At 39.3% G+C, this 17,515-nt stretch overlaps 1 long non-coding RNA gene and 1 pseudogene across 1 annotated transcript in view; one reads left to right on the top strand and one right to left on the bottom strand.

The window, feature by feature from the left end:
* LOC129395646 (RNA-binding motif protein, Y chromosome, family 1 member F/J-like) overlaps positions 1–17,515 on the top strand; it is a 353,374-nt pseudogene that overhangs the window by 288,480 nt on the left and 47,379 nt on the right.
* LOC129395741 (uncharacterized) overlaps positions 1–17,515 on the bottom strand; it is a 32,559-nt gene that overhangs the window by 11,520 nt on the left and 3,524 nt on the right. The window contains exon 2 of the long non-coding RNA XR_008622992.2: positions 16,316–16,478. This is a non-coding gene — a long non-coding RNA (uncharacterized LOC129395741). The remainder of the gene's footprint in view (positions 1–16,315; positions 16,479–17,515) is intronic.

Here is a 17,515-nt window from a genome sequence, read left to right as displayed (position 1 = left end):
AAGAAAACTCCATTTAGAAAATCTAGAAAGAAACTCAAGAATCATAATATTTTCTATGAGAGAGATGTGGGAAAAGTAGGGAGTGAACAAGGAGCAGATATTGATCAGTAAAATATCTAAGTATACTATACATAAAAATATTAAAAGAAAAATGATAAATGACTTTATATCATTCTGTTATGAGGAAAAATTTTCAAAGCATATGATAAAGATAAACTAAATTCTATTCAAAGAAACTCAAATATTTACAATATCAAAAAGTGACACATCAGGAAAATACCTTACCTCTAAAATTTGTTAACAGAATATAGAATTCTTACAATTCCCTTATAAAACACTAATTTTCAGATTAGACTGTTAAATTTTAATAATCTTTAAGAATTGCATATTACATAATATAAAAATATTTTTCATATATCTACAAAAAATATAGACATATGCCAATTGCCAGGTGGCGTTACAGGTTAGAATACACACATTCTCTTACATGACAGAATATTATTGAACCTCACCCTCAAGATCAATGGAGACAAAATAATCATGAAACTATGCATCTTAAAATGGAGCAAACACTGCAATTTCAGCTTCAAAAGAACATCTCCAGTTAATTACACATCTGGTTATTAAAACCCAAAAATAAATGATAGATTTTTGAAGGTTGGTTAATAGACAATACAAGTTAACTGATATATTTATTTATTTATTTATTTATTTGTTATTGAGATGGACTCTTGCCCTATTACCCCAGGCTACAGTGCAATCATGTGATCTCACCTCACTGCAGCTTCCACCTCCCAGATTCCAGTGATTCTCCTGCCTCAGCCAAGTAGCTGGGATTACAGGTGCAAGCTACCATGCCAGGCTAATTTTTTATACCTTTAGGAGAGACAGGGTTTCACCATGTTTGTCTGGAACTCCTGACCTTGTGGTCCCCCCATCCCATACTTCCCAAGTTCTGAGATGACAGGCATGAGCCATCTCACCCAGCCCATCCAATCATTTTGTTTTGTTTTGTTTTGTTTACAAATATATGGTTAGTTTTTCTTTTTTACGTAAAAATCGACCCCTCATTTCTATGGTGTAAATCACTCATAAATATCATTTTCAGTGACTCATCCTTCAGCAAAGAAAGATACATATATATCTGTGAAGCCGTGGTTATTAGACCTTTCCAGAGTCACTGACTGTTTTCAGAAATTAAAGTTCTACGTTTCTTAAATTGAAAATGCTTTATGGCAGACCAATGTACAAACTCTCTATCAAAATTACAACGCAATAGATTTGCATAGATGTTAGCACATGTATACACAAAAAAACAAATATTGCAAAATCAATCTTAAATACTGAGTTACTTTTTTCCTGTTGGAAAATTTTAAATATTCCATCCTATTTTGATGTTACAACTGATATGAAGTTCTGGGCCCCAAAGTTGAAAACTCTAAAGTATAATGAATATAAATGAGTTCTGCAGAAAACTTGTTGAGTGCAGGCAATCAGCATTCATAAACACAACTCAGTTTCAAATTTTTGTTATTTCAGTGCAAAGTTATTACAACTTTAAAATGAATTTTAGATATTAGTTCAATCATTCTGATAATACACCTTTAGTACTTAGAAATAATTGTATCTGTAAGTTAATTTTCTGTTCATAAAGGAAATAGATAAAATTGAGAAAATTTGATATCGTCAAACTTACTTTCTTTCAGTCCTGTGGTTCCATTTTTATATTTTAAAACATTACCGAAGTGTCCTTCCTATGAGAGAAGCCACCCTCTTGTTCCTCCACTACTTCGTCTTCCAGATCTCAGACTTCCTGCAGGTATCCTGTTTTTTGAAGAAGGTGGTGGTCTCCGCCTACCACAACTTTGAAAAGGTGGTTTCCTGGCTTGTTCTAGTTTTATTGCTTTTCCGTGCAAAGACTAAAAGTATTAAGGGTACTATCAATAACACTGGCACATTTAACCTAAGCACATTTTACAAACATTTTTTACATCAACTATAGTTCATAGTTAATTAGGTGATGCAAAGATGTTGGAAAAAGTGTTTTTGGAGTCACATGCCTTTAAAATGCCTTACTTGAGCAAAGGCTAAACCCTTGGGGAAGTAATCTAGGCAGACATTTGGAGGAAGAGAATTCCAGGCAGACAAAATAACCATTGAAATAATTCGGAGACTAGAATTAAGCAAGTAGTCATACTCCCAACATGTGGCAAGATGAACAAAGGAAAACACTTAAGTGAGATCAAAGACAAATCCTTTTGTTTATTCTGAGTATAATTCTGACTACTTGGAGAACAAACTGTAAGCTGCAAGTGAGTATCAGATTCAAGCAGAGAAACTAAACAAATGATGATGCTTCAACAAATGTAATGGCAGAGGAGGTGATACATGCAGTCGTTTCATGTGACTGTATAAGTTGTGCTTTGCGTAAAGTTACTTGGCTGAGGGCATAAGTAATATGCAGATAATGATGTTGAGTATGTAGGTGATTTTTTATTGTTTTGAACTTTCTTCTAAATTCCCTCTGGTATTTGATTTCACTTTTTAAACCAGTGTTACAATTATTTATACCTAAATGTTACATGGAACTCATGTAGTATGTACCATGTAAAATTTATTACTGTCAATCAAGTAATATGAAATTTACATGTGATAGAAATGTATAATTTATACTTTTAAGTTAATATCTTATAATTTAATATATATAAACCATATAAGCTATATAACTAACTTATAAATCTAAGTATTCCTAAACATACATAATATATGTATCTGTATATGTCATAACTAACATATATGTATTGCATATAGATGAAATGTATGCATTATATATTTTAATACAGATATACTATATGTCTATATGTATTTCCTTTTTTATATACTTTAAGTTCAGGGGTACATGTGCAGATGTGCAGTTTTGTTACATAGGTATACACGTGCCATGGTGGTTTGCTGCACCCATCAACCCATCATATACATTAGGTATTTCTCCTAATGCTATCCCTCCCCTAGCCCTCCAGCCCACTAAAGGCCCAGTGTGTGATGTTGCCTTTCCTGTGTCCATGTGTTCTCATTTTTTAACTCCAGCTTATAAGAGAGAACATGCAGTGTTTGGCTTTCTGTTCTTGTGTTAGTTTGCTGAGAATGATGCTTTCCAGCTTTACCCATGTCCCTGCAAAGGATATGAACTCATACTTTTTTATGGCTGCTTACTATTCCATTGTGTATATGTGCCACATTTTCTTTATCCACGCTATCACTGATGGACATTTGGGTTGGTTCCAAGTCTTTGCTATTGTGAACAATGCCTCAATAAACATAAGTGTGAATGTGTCTTTATAGTAGAATGATTGACAATCCTTTGGATATACAACCCATAATGGGAATGCTGGGTCAAATGGTATTTCTAGTTTTAGATCCTTGAGGAATAACCTGTCTGTACTCCACAATGGTCGAACTAATTTACACTCCCATCAACAGTGTAAAAGCATTCTTTTTCTCCACATCCTCTCCAGCATGTGTTGTTTCCTGACTTTTTAATGATCACCATTCTAACTGGCCTGAGATGGTATCTCATTATGGTTTTGATTTGCATTTCTCTAATGACCATTGATGATGAGCTTTTTTTCATATTTTTGTCAGCTGCATAAATGTCTTCTTTTGAGAAGTGTCTGTTCATACCCTTCACCCACTTTATGATGGGTTGGTTTTTTTTATTGTAAATTTGCTTAAGTTCTTTGTAGATTGTGGATATTGGTCCTTTGTCAGATGGATAGAGTGCAAAAATTTTCTCCTATTCTATAGGTTGCCTGTTCACTCTAATGATAATTTCCTTTGCTGTCAGAAGCTCTTTAGTTTACTTAGATTCCATTTGTCAATTTTGCTTTTGTTGCCATTGCTTTTGGTGCTTTAGACATGAGGTGTTTGCTCATGCCTATGTCCTAAATGGTATTGCCTAGGTTTATCTTCTAGGCCTTTTTTGGTTTTAGGTCTTACATTTAAGTCTTTAATCCATCTTGAGCTTATTTTTGTATAAGGTGTAAGGAAAGGGTGTAGTTTCAGTTTTGTGCATATGGCTAGCCAGTTTTCCCAACAACATTTATTAAACAGGGAATCCTTTGCCCATTGCTTGTTTTTGTCAGGTTTGTCAAGGATCATATGGTTGTACCAGTGTGGTGTTACTTCTGAGGCTTCTGTTCTGTCTCACTGGTCTATATCTCTGTTTTGATACCAGTACCATGCTATTTTGGTTACCGTAGCCTTGTATTATAATTTGAATTCAGGTAGCTTGATGCCTCCAGCATTGTTCTTTTTGCTTAGGATTGTCTTGGCTATGCGGGCTCTTTTTGGCTCCATATGAAGTTTAAAATACTTTTGAACAATTCTGTGAAGAAATTCAATGGTAGCTTGATGGGAATAGCATTGAATCTATAAATTACTTTGGGCAGTATGGCCATTTTCATGATATTGATTCTTCCTATAATGAGCATGAAATGTTTTTCCATTTATTTGTGTCCTCTCTTATTTCCTTGAGCAGTGGTTTGTAGTTCTCCTTGAAGAGGTCCTTCACATCTCTTGTAAGTTGTATCCCTAGGTATTTTATTCTCCTTGTAGCAACAGTGTGAATTCACACATGATTTGACTCTCTGTCTGCTGCTGATGTATAGGAATGCTTGTGATTTTTGCACATTGATTTTGTATCTTGAGACTTTGCTGAAGTTGCTTATCAGCTTAAGGAAATTTTGAGCTCAGACAGTGGGGTTTTCTAAATATACAATCTTGTAGTCTGCAAAAACAGACTACAAGACTTCCTCTTTTCCTATTTGAATACCCTTTATTTCTTTGTCTTTCCTAATTGCCCTGGTCAGAACTTCCGATACTGTGGTGAATAGGAGGGGTGAGAGAGGGGGCATTTTTGTCTTCTGCAGGTTTTCAAAGGGAAAGCTTCCAGGTTCTGCCATTCAGTATGATATTGGCTGTAGGTCTGTCATAAGTAGCTTTTATTATTTTGAAATATGTTCCATCAATACATAGTTTATTAAGAGTTTTTACCATGAAGGGGTGTTGAATTTTGTGGAAGGGCTTTTCTGGATATATTGAGATAATCATGTGGTTTTTTCATTGGTTCTGTTTATGTGACGGATTATGTTTATTGATTTGCTTATGTTGAATCAGCCTGCATCCCAGGTATGAACCCAACTTGATCATGGTGAATACACTTTTTGATGTGCTGCTGGATTCTATTAGCCTTTATTTCATTGAGGATTTTTGCATCAATATTCATCAGGGAAATTGGCCTGAAATTTTCTTTTTTTGCTGTTTCTCTGCCAGATTTGGTTATCAGAATGATGCTGGCCTCATAAAAGGAGTTACGGAGGATTTCCTCTTTTTCTATAGTTTGGCATGTTTTCAGAATGAATGGTATCAGTTCCTCTTTGTACCTCTGGTAGAATTCATCCGTGAATCTGTCTAGTCCTGGACTTTTTTTTCTTTTTCATTGGTAGGCTATTAATTACTGCCTCAATTTCAGAACTTGTTATTGGTCTATTCAGGGATATGACTTCTTCCTGGTTTAGACTTGGGAGAGTGTGTGCATCCAGGAATTTATCCATTTCATCTAGATTTTCTAGTTTCTTTGCATGGAGGTATTTATAGTATTCTCTGATGGTAATTTGCATTTCTGTGGAATCAGTGGTGATCTCCCCTTTATCACTTTTTATTGTGTCTTTTTGATTCTTCTGATTTTTCTCTCTTTTCTTCTTTATTAGTCTGGCTAGTGGTCTATGTATTTGTTGATCTTTTCAAAAAACCAGCTCCTGGATTCATTGATGTTTTGAAGGGTTTTTCATGTCTCTATCTCCTTCAGTTCTGCTCTGATTTTAGTTATTTCTTATCTTCTGCTAGCTTTTTAATTCGCTTGCTCTTGTTTGTGTTCTCTTGTTCTTTTAATTTTGATGTTAGTGTGCTGATTTTAGTTATCTCCTACTTTCTGTTGTGGACATTAAGTGCTGTAAATTTCCCTTGAAACACTGCTTTAAATGTTTCCCAGAGAGTCTGGTAACTTGTCTTTTTTCACATTGGTTTCAAAGAACATATTTATTTCTGCCTTCACTTCATTATTTACCCAGTAGTCATTCAGGAGCAAGTTGTTCAGTTTCCATGTAATTGTGCAGTTTTGAGTGAGTTTTTAAATATTGAGTTCTAATTTGATTGCACTGTGGCCTGAGAAACTGTTTTTTTTTTTTTTTTTTTTTTAATGATTTCTATTCTTTTGCATTTGCTGAGGAGTGTTTTACTTCAAATTATGTAGTCAATTTTAGAATAAGTGCTTTTCCTCTGAGGGTAATTGCGGCTATAGGGAGAACAAAATGTTAGCTACAAGTGGGCATCAGAATCAAGCAGAGAGGCCAAACTAATGATGATGGCTTCAACAAACATAATGGCAGAGGAGGTGATACAAACACTCATTTCATATGACTGTATAAATTGTGCTTTGCCTAAAATTACACGACAAAGAACATAAGTAATATTCAGATAATCATGTTGCGTATGTAGGTGATTTTTTATTGTTGAGAACTTTCCACTAATTTGCTTCTGGTATTTTATTTTACTCTTTTAAACATAGTTAGAATTATTTGTGCCTAAGTGTTATGTGGAACTCTTGAAGTATGTACCATGTAATATTTAATACTGTCCATCAAGTAATATGAAATTTACATGTAATAGAAAAGTATAGGCCGGGCGCGGTGGCTCACGCCTGTAATCCCAGCACTTTGGGAGGCCGAGGCGGGCGGATCACGAGGTCAGGAGATCGAGACCATCCTGGCTAACACGGTGAAACCCCGTCTCTACTAAAAATACAAAAAATTAGCCGGGCGCGGTAGCGGGCGCCTGTAGTCCCAGCTACTCGGGAGGCTGAGGCAGGAGAATGGCGTGAACCCAGGAGGCGGAGCTTGCAGTGAGCCGAGATCGCGCCACTGCACTCCAGCCTGGGCGACAGAGCGAGACTCCGTCTCAAAAAAAAAAAAAAAAAAAAAAAAAGAAAAGTATAATTTACACTTATAATTTAATATATGTATAAACCATATAAGCTATATAACTAATTTATAAATATAAGTATCCCTAAACATACACAATATATGTGTCTGTGTAATTTATAATTAACATATATGTATTGCATATATATGTAATTTATACATTATATATTTTAATACATGTATACTATATGTCTATATGTATTTCTAATATATATGGTTATCTTTGTTTCCACCCATTCAGGTACAGCAAAATAGTCCTGTTCTTTCCCTCTTTGGCTGTCACTGGGAACTGGTAGGCCTGGTCAGTGATACCTCAGAAGCCTGTTTATGACCCTGTTCTTGTCATCAGGACAGGTTATACATATCTTGGATTAGATGGCCTATCAAGACATCCCAGAAACCACTGGGTCGTATTTGTTCCCTACCCTGCAATTTTCCTCCTGGAGTAGAAAATAGTCCACAAAACACACTTAGCTGTAACATAGGCTCTGACACTTTGGTCTTCCATGGATTCTCAGTACAAACATGGAGAAGATTAAGCACTTCCCCAGTGAACAGAAAGCACCAGCATACTTATTCAATGTTTTTGGTTCAAATAATAGAGACTTTTTTCATGCCAAAAGACTATTACACTTTCAAAGTGGTCACCTCTCCTCAGCTAGCAAATTCCCAATGGTATGATCCTGGATTTCTCCTGTTGCCAAACCGTGGGATCATCCTGATACAGCTGAATGCTGGAGTACCCCAGAAACTGACACTTCTCAATATTTCTTTTTTTCTGGACCCCAGAACTCCCAAACAGCTATTATACCTATACCCTGGAATCTTCCTCAGAAAAAGACAACAAATTATAAATATCAAGCTGTGACTGATTCAGCAAGATCCTGGATTAATACATTAGCTAGTAAAATTAGGCTTCATACTCTACCATTAGTTAGTAGTGGTGGATCCTGGTTTCTCTTTTCAAGGGGCCTAGGTGGATCTCAAGTTCCTTCTGAGATTGATACTGGTCAGTCTCAAGTTCAATCTGTTAATGTTCTGTCTCATGGACAAATTGTAGCTAGACCTTGGCTAGAAATTACTCCTGAAGTTGCAACTTGGAAACAATTTGTGTCTTATAAAACAGGAACAGATTCAATCCAGTGAAGAGAGTATTAGACACCAAACATATCATGTAGCTCATAGAGTTAAGCCTGGTGCTAAACCATCAACTTACAACTAGATTCCACCAGTACCTTTCATAGTTACTAAAATTGAACTATGGGCTCATTCATCCCTCAGTGAAGATGGATTTCCACATCCTACAGTAACCCATATTTTTGAACCATGGTGTCAGCTACTCTTGAATGTATTTGGATCCCAAGAAACTATAGAAAAGACAGATGGATACTGGACTCTTGCGGAACCTAAGTCAACTTGGTTCTGGATTTCTTCTATACTGCATACTCCATATTCATGTGCTAAGTCAAAAGGTGACACTATTAGGTCTTGGATGCAAAATAAAACCAGTATGATCAGGCCCTCAAATCAAATGGATAGATTTAGTAACTTGAATAAACATTAGGCTATTATACTCAAACCCCTGATGCAGACATGCATCCTATTATGAACATAATTGAGCCCTTACTTCACTCTAAAGTTGACATGATCAGACCCTGGAGTCAGCCTGAAACAGCCATAGTCCAAATGTGGGCCTAGGCAGAAACTCAGTCAGGAAGACTCTTGACTTGCCTGAAAGCTGGTGCAATTAATCCATGGTTACAAACTGAAATTGAAAGAATGAGACCCTGGATTCAGCATAAATTTAAAATATTGAGACCCAGAACCCAGACTGAAGAATGGAAAAAAGAACATTGGACCCAATCAGAAAGAGATCCAGTTAGGTACTGGGCCCAAACTGGAATGGAAACAGTGGTACCTGGGCCCCAACCTGAAGATGATAAATGCAGACCCTAGAATCACACTGAAGCTGATATCAAACTTTTGTTTCAGTCTCAAGCAGAGACAGTCACACAGTGGAGAGAACCAGTAACTCTGACAGATCATCATTAGATACAGTCTGAAACTGCAACAGTGAGGTTTTGGAACCGATCTGTGACTGATAAGTTAAGAGACTGGATACATCATGAGATTATGCATTTAGACTCTGGGGTGAGGTTGAAAGTGATAAAGTTAGATCCTGGACCCAAGTTGAAGATGACACTTTGAGACACTCGATTCAGAAAGACTTTGATGTAATCAATTCCTGGGTACAAAATGAAGCTACTATATTAACACCATGCATTCAGGGAAAGTCTTGAGAATTAAATCCCTGACATAATCTGAAACTTCCACAGTGCCACTGTGGACCCAGACTGAAACTCCAACAGTAAACTCTTGGACAAATATGTTATCAGATACAGTCACAGTATGGACAAAGGCTGAATTTCAAGGATTAACATCCACCCATCTGTTGAGGAAAACTGATCCAATCATACTGTGGACTATTGCCAAATCTCCAGCAGTGAATCTCTGGACACATTCTGTATGTGATGAAGTCAAATTTTGGAACCAAGAAGAATTTCCAGCCTTATTGCCTTTGACAGAGCCTATAGCTAAGACAGTCCCACAATGGATCCAGGATAGATTTCCAGCAATGAACCCCTGGGCAAAAACTATAGCTGAAACTGTCATACCATTGACCCTTGGTGAAATGACACCAGTAAGTCCTTGGACAAAATTACAGCCTGAATATGTAGAAGGAAATACTTGGCTCCCATCTGAATTTAATCCAGTCTCATTGTGGACCATGGCTTATCTGCCAGCAGTAAAAAACTGGATACGTTTTGATACTGAAACAATAATGTTGTGAAACCAGGTTGACTTTCCAGCAATACATTCCTGGAAACAGTTGGAAACTGATATAATCACACTAGGGACCCAAGCTGAATCACTAGTGATGAATTCATGGATACACTCTCCTATATCTGATATGGTCACAATGTGTATCCAGGCTGAATCACTATTATTACATCCTTGGACACAGTCTGAAACTGATATACTCACAACATGGATTCTGGCTGAAACTCTAGGAGTAATTCCCTGGGAACAAGATATATTCCAACCATGGACCCACGCTGAACACCCACCAGTATCTTGGACTCAATCATTGATTCCGGGTAAAACAGCAGCAATGAATCCCTGGAGAGATGTTACAGCTGATATGGTCCTACCATGGAATCAGGCTGAATTTATAGTAGGAAATGCCTGGACATAGTCTGAAACTTATACAGTCACACAGGGGATCCTGAATGGTTCTCCAGCACGATATTCTTGGACACAACAAATAGCTGATGTAGACAAGCTGTGGACCAAGCCTGAATTTCCCACAATAAATCCCTGGACAAAGTCTGTAGGTGATAGTACTATACAATAGATTCAGGATGAGTCTCCAGCAATAAAACCATGGACACAGTATGTGTCTTATACAATCAAACCATGGGCCCCAGATGAATCTTCAGCAGTAAATCTCTGTACACACCCTGAATCTGATAGCATTATCCTGTGGACACAAGCTGAGTCTCCAATGGTAAATCTGTGCACAGAGGCTGCAACTTCCAAAGTCACACCATGGGCCCAGGCTGTATCTCCAGCAGTAATTCCATGGACACAGCCTATACCTTCCATAATCGTACCTTGGACCCAGGTTGAATGTCCATCAGTAAATACCTGGACAATGTCCATAGCCAATACCATCACACTATGGAACCGGGCTGAATAAATAGCGGGATATCCATGGATACTGCCATGGGCTGCTACTATCACACTATGCACAGTCTGAATCTGCAGCAGGAAATCTTTGGACACAGCCTATATATGACACAGACACTCCATGGCGTAAGGCTGAATCTTCAGCAGTAGTGTACTGGACAGAATCTGTAGCTGATACACACACACCATGAACTCAGTTTGAAGTAAAGTTTACAGTTTTTAACAGTAAAGCCTTGGATCCAATCTGTATCTGATACACTCATACCCTGGACCCAGGCTGAGTCTTCAGCAGAAAAACATTTGACACAGGCAAGAGCTTATACAATCAAATGATGGAACTAAGTCAAATCACCTGCCATAAATCTCTGGAAACAATATGAAACCAATATGTTCACGTGGTGGACTGAGGCTGAATCTCCAAAAGTTTTGAGGAAACCAGCCCCACACTGCCTGGCAGGTACCCCGAATCCAGTGGAGACAAAGGAATTAGTCCAACGGAGACAAAGGAATTAGAAAGAGACAGAATAAGAGTTTAAAAGGTGGGTTCAGGGGACCAGAGCATCGGACACTTGCAAATGGCATGGAGCTCTCGGCCTCCACCTAATTTATTAGTTTACAAGCTCCTTGTTCTTAGGGCAGATGGGAGGGGGAGGAAGGGAATGAGGAAAAGGTTTAATCCGTGAAGGAGAACTTGTGAGTCATTCAATAAAATGTATAGCAGTGGCAGTTTCTGTGAATTTCCTTGAGCAAAGGCATGTGTCTAAACGACTTAAGATCTTTAACTTATTGAGACTGAAATGGGTGGGAGTGGATTTCAGGAGAAGCCAAGATGTTTGATTATACTCCACTTCTTCAAGGGAGTGTTATTTCCCCGAGCAACCTGTGGCATTCTGCTGAGCTCTTATGCTCTCAGGGCATAAAGACATGAAGGCAATAAGGAGACTTTTCTCCTTAGAGGCTGCCCACGTCTCTCCATGGGTGTCTTACACAGGAGAGACCAACTTATCTGGCATTCCAGAAACTCTCTTTCTCATGTGTCTTCCTTCTTTGTCTCTATTATTATTTTTTTATTAGAACTGCCATTGCTATCATTCATGCTCTCTGGCTTCTCTCCCAAGGCACCCTCTGCATCTATAGACTAAAAACAAACAGCATAAACAGACACAAACCAAAATAAAATTTGCAATTGTTGATCTACCTATGGTGTTCATCCACTTTAAAGGATTACTCTTAGAAAGGCCATCAGTGGCTCCAGCAAGAATATCAGCTCCAGACAACAGGCTTAGGTGAGCCTGAGGTGTCTCGAAAAGTTGTTTTTTTCAATTTAGCAATATCTAGTGTTAAATTGTCTTCTTTTCCAGGTAGGTTATGTCTAATCATCTCCTAATGGTGTTCAGTGGCATTATAAGAGCTAGGAGTAATACGAAGATCAGAAATATTCCAATCACATTGCATTTGAATTCTATGCTCCATAGAATCTGATCTCCCATCCAAACTACTGTTTGATGGAGATCATTAATTTGATTTGCCAATTTTTGATCTATTTGGCTTTGGGAATGCCAAAGCTTAGAATAATTTTTCTGCCAACTATCCACAAAGCCCACAGTTTGAATAGAAGAGTGCAAAGCAACACCAGCAGCAGCAGCAGCAGTAGCTGTGACAGATATAAGGCCCATGATCACAGCTATTAAAGTAAATATGAACCTATTTGATCTATTAAGTATTCTGTTTAGCACTTCAGTGATACTATGTATGGAGGGAGAGGCCTCCGAAGGTCTATTGAGGGAAACAGGTATCCAAACTCCTTCTCAAGACTTAACCAGTAAAATGCTATTATCTTTATTAAAGGTAGAATTAATGCAGGTAAAAAGATGACAGTTGAAGCATGGTATGGTTTGAGAGTCAGGTAGGATATTAATTTTTCCCACTGCCAATATAAAAGGAGGTTTAACACAACGCTGCAAATGCACTGTCTAGTTAGAGGTCATGGCTACAACAAATCGAAGTTTTTTACTATGGTTCTCTGTTTTATATTCTCCTTTCCAAATCTGAATTGGGATTTGAGCCATCATTAATTTCCACAATTCTGGATTCTCTGGACTTAGAATTGGATCAATCATTTTTGGGCTTGGAGGAGCCATACCATTCTCCTCCCACTTAATAGTGTAATTTGTTTCAATTCTTCTGTATAATTTTGGTGCATTATCTGGGTAGTCATTTGCAAAAGGAGTCTCTCTACAATCGTCATGCTGTCCAGTACAATTTACTGCAAAGTGTCCCATAGGGGCCCAATCAATGATGATTCCATAGGAATTATTTTGCAGTACAGCACTGCTACTTGCAATACAAGCTTCCCAGGTTAGAACCTCTAGTTTTCAGACTATTGAGTGGCCTGCCTACGCAGGGCAGGACTTCTTATTAGGTTTAAATTTATTAATCTGGTGATGCGTCATAACATAGCCATGCTCAAGGTATTTAATAGGGTCCAAACATTGAAATGTCCTTCCACTAAATACATGAATAGAGGCTTTTGATGAATTATGTGCAGGAACATAAGCCATCCAGCTTCGTTTATCAGAATTTAAACATCCTGCTGCCAGCCCCAGACAGATGAGAGTAAAGCAATAACCAATGGAAACACTCATTAACATTCCTTCCTCTTCTGGATGAGTAGGACCTTGGTTATCTGCTGGTCCAGGCATCCAGACACTATCATTAACATAAACCTCCACTGGGTCAACTAACCATGTTAACAGGCCTAATCAGTGGTGAGAGTGGAATGTAGGCCCAATAAGTGTAATTTTGATCTGCCCCTTTGCAGGGAGACTCACCACCAAGGAGATTACCACCGTCATAGCTACCATTAGATTACTGGTGGTCAGCGGCTTGTTCTGAGACCCCAGGTTCTCTTCTGCAATGTGAGCTAGTCTCTTAATCTGGCCCCAGGTTGGTGGAGTTGACGTGGCTAGTTTCACTTGTTTCCATGTGCCCAACAGAGATGTTCATCTGAGCCATCTGATCAACTGTGGGTGCAGGAACATTCCAAGGTCTTTTTCTCTTCCTTGGACTCTGGCTCATGGCACAGCTTAAGATGTCTTGTGGGTACCCAGACAGGAAGCTGATTCTCTCCTGGTGAGATGCAAGCAAATCCTCGAGCCTAACAAGACCCACTGGGGCCTTTTGTTTAGGCCAGTTTTTTTGGCTGTTGTTAAAGAGCTATCATCGACACATCTGCTCCTGTGTTGACCAGACCCTCAAATTATTTTCCTTGAATAAACCATAAAAATAAGTCTATTGTCAGACACTCGATTTACCCAATAGACAGCCTTGCTTGCTGAATTTGTGCTTCCAAATCCTCCTGTTCTTTTTTCTGAGCTTTCTCCTAACTTAACATATGGTAAAAGTAACAGTTGAGGTATTCTGTCACCTGGATTAGCACTGCAGGGAACAGTGGAGGAGAAAACAATTTGAATTTCTCCCTGGCAATCAGAGTCCACTACTCCAGTATGTACTTGAATTCCCTTTATGTTTAAGGTGGATCTTCCCAGTATAAGTCCCACTGTGCCATTTGGCAATGGGCTGTAAACTCCCATTGGGACCTTCCTAGGAGGCTCCCCAGGAAGGAGGGATACAGGTTCAGTACAGAATAAAACTACTGCCCCGCTTCTAGCTGTGGAGGGAGATAATTGCTGTACATTTGTACAGGGATAGACTGGGCCGGGAAGACTCCATTTGGAGTCGGGGACATCCCATCCTGAATTGGGAATGCCCCATTTTGAATCGGGGCCAGGGGCTGGCCCCTCTCTCCATTTCCCAGCAAGGGCTGTCTGCTGTTATCAAACTTTGAAAGACATTGATTAGCTCAGTGTTTACTTTTTTACATATGGGACAGGTTCCTGGTACCCTGCTTTTTCCTCCTGAGTTTTGCCTTTTTTGACTCTTTGTACACTCTCTTTTTGTATGTCCTGTCTGCCCACAGTTATAGCAAGATCCAGGGAACACTCGTGTGCTTTTTGTTACCTTTAGTTCATCCATTGCCTGAGCTAGGAGGCTGGCCTTATGTAAGTGCCCCACAATGCCATGGTAGGCTTTAATGTATTCACTTAAAGATTTTTCCTCATTTAGATCTGCCTTTCCCTTAATAGGTCTAATTGCTGCCTGACATTCTGTATTAGCATTTTCATAAGCAAGCAGCTGAATGATCCCTTTCCTGGCATGAGAATCCTAAATACCCTTTTGAGCCATGTCTTGCAAATGGGCGATAAAATCTGGATAAGTCTCCCTTGGACCCTGTTAAACTGAGTTAAAAGAAGGATAAGTAGTACCAGGGTTGTGATTTTTTTCCCAGACTCAGGCACATCGTTCTGAGCTGATAAGCAGCCTCATCACCCATTACTATCTGTTGATTTAGAGTACCCCATGCCTGTCCGATTCCAAGCAATTGATCAGATGTGATATTAACAGAGGTTGGGTTTGAGCATTTCTGCATGCCTGATTTGTTGCTTAATCTGTCCACCAGGTTTTAAATTGGAGAAATTCAGAGGGGGACAGGGTGGATCAGGCTAATGACTCCCAATCTATAGGTATTAAACGCCAGTTATAAGCCACAGATTGTAACGAGGAATGAATATAAGGATAATTTGGCCCATATTGTCCAATTGCTTGCTTTAAAGACTTTTAATATTTTAAGAGGAAATGGCTCCCAGCATGCTTGAGCATGTTCTCTGGGCTCCTCAGCTGGAGAAATAATTACCAGAAACTGCCAAGCATCCGAATTCCCCATTTCTTGTGCCTGGTGAATGGACGCCTGTATTGTCCCTGCGCCATAATTTGTATTTGGACTAGCTCGCAGTATTCCTCCGCCATAATTAACAGGCAGGTAAGCCTGGATCATTCCCTCCCCTTACTTGGCTGTTGGGCAAGCCTGAAGCTTCCCATTGCCACAGTTACTGGAAGGGAGTGCGATAATGGGAGCTGCAAGCCGCGTCGCAGGCTCCTGTTCCAAAAATACCTAAGACTAAAGTTGGAGTGGCCATTCCGGACCTTCCCCTAAAGGCGCAGTAGGTAGCACTGTTTCTTTCATAAGTTTTTGGAGGTTAGGATATATAACTTCCCATTTCTCCCCCTTTTTAAAACTAGACTGTGACAGTTCACTTTGCTGATTAGCAGACTCCTGATTATTAAACTTTTCTACATCATCCTGAAACTTCTCCTCCTCCTCCTCAGTGTGGAAAGGCTGCAGTGCTGTTTAAATTGCTGACCACACAGACCAAGTGGAGAAGGGCCCTCTTGTTGTGATTAAGTCTGATCCTACCTTGTCCCAATCTTTTACATCCATGTTTCCATATTCCAGGAACCAAGAAGAATACTTTTCTACGAGATGGAACAAAGATGTAAGATTTTGGGTATTCACAATTACCCCTCCGTGGCACAATAACTGCTGCACCAGGCTTAATTAACAAACTTACTCTCAGCCTGACTCATATTTTCCCTAGGTTACCCTGGAATTCTCCGAGCGCCCTACTTACCTGTAGAGCTTGAAGTGAAAACATATTCAGGTGTCCTTTGTCAGTCGTCCTCCACTTTGCACGCTCTGGCGTTCCTTCACTGGATTATTTGTAGGGATTATGGGGAGCCCCGCGTTGGCCACCAGATGTTGGGGAAACCAGCCCCACACCAGCTGGCGGTTACCTCGAGTCCGGCAGGTACCCCGAGTCCGGCGGAGATAAAGAATTAGAAAGAGACAGAATAACAGTTCAAAAGGCTAGTCCAAGGGACCAGAGTGTCAGACTCTTACTCATAGCCTGGAGCTCTCAGCCTCCACCCAATTTATTGGTTTACAAGCTCTTTGTTCTTAGGGCAGGCGGGAGCGGGAAGAAGGGATGAGGAAAAGGATTAATCAGTGAAGGAGAACTCGTGAGTCGTTCAATAAGATGTATAGCAGTGGCAGTATCTGAATTTCCCTAGCAAAAGCGTGTGTCTAAACTGCTTAAGACCTTCAATTCATCGGGACTAAAATGGGTAGGAGCAGATTTCAGGAGAAGCCAAGATGTTTGATTTTACTCCACTGCTTCAAGGGAGTGTTATTTCCCCAAGCAACGTGTGGCATGCCGCTGAGCTCTTATGCTCTCGGGGCATAAAGACATGAAGGCAGTAAGGACACTTTTCTCCTCAGATGCCACACATGGCTCCCCATGGGTGTCTCACACAGGGGAGACCAATTCATCTGGCATTCCTGAAACTCTCTTTCCCACAAAAAGTAAATGATTGGACACAGCCCATACCAGCTACAGTTATACCACCAAACCAAGCTGAATCTGTAGGAGTAAATCCCTCCACAAATCTTGAAACAGAAATTGTCATACTGTGGACCCAGGCCCATTCTAAAATCAACAATCCCTGCACATACACTCTATTTGATAGAGTGACACCATTGGCTAAGAATGTTTGTGTAGCAGTAAAACAACAGAGATAGTCTAAAACTAAAATAGTCACATCATAGACCCAGGATCTGTTGCCAGGAATAAATCCATTAACAGTGGCTGAAACTGGTATAGTCACACTGCAGTACATGGCTGTATCTCTAGTAATGATTCCCAGGAGAGAGGCTTTATCTGATACAGTCATAATACGGACACAGACCAAACCTCCAGCAATCACTTTCTGGTTACAATCTCTACCTGATGCAGGCAAACTATAGACCCAAATGAAATATCCATCAGTAAACA

This window comes from Pan paniscus, chromosome Y (assembly GCF_029289425.2).
Source record: "Pan paniscus chromosome Y, NHGRI_mPanPan1-v2.0_pri, whole genome shotgun sequence".
Classification (NCBI taxonomy): Eukaryota; Metazoa; Chordata; class Mammalia; order Primates; family Hominidae; genus Pan; species Pan paniscus.
Note: the sequence above shows the minus strand (reverse complement) of the source record. Positions and strands in the feature narration are given on the sequence as shown.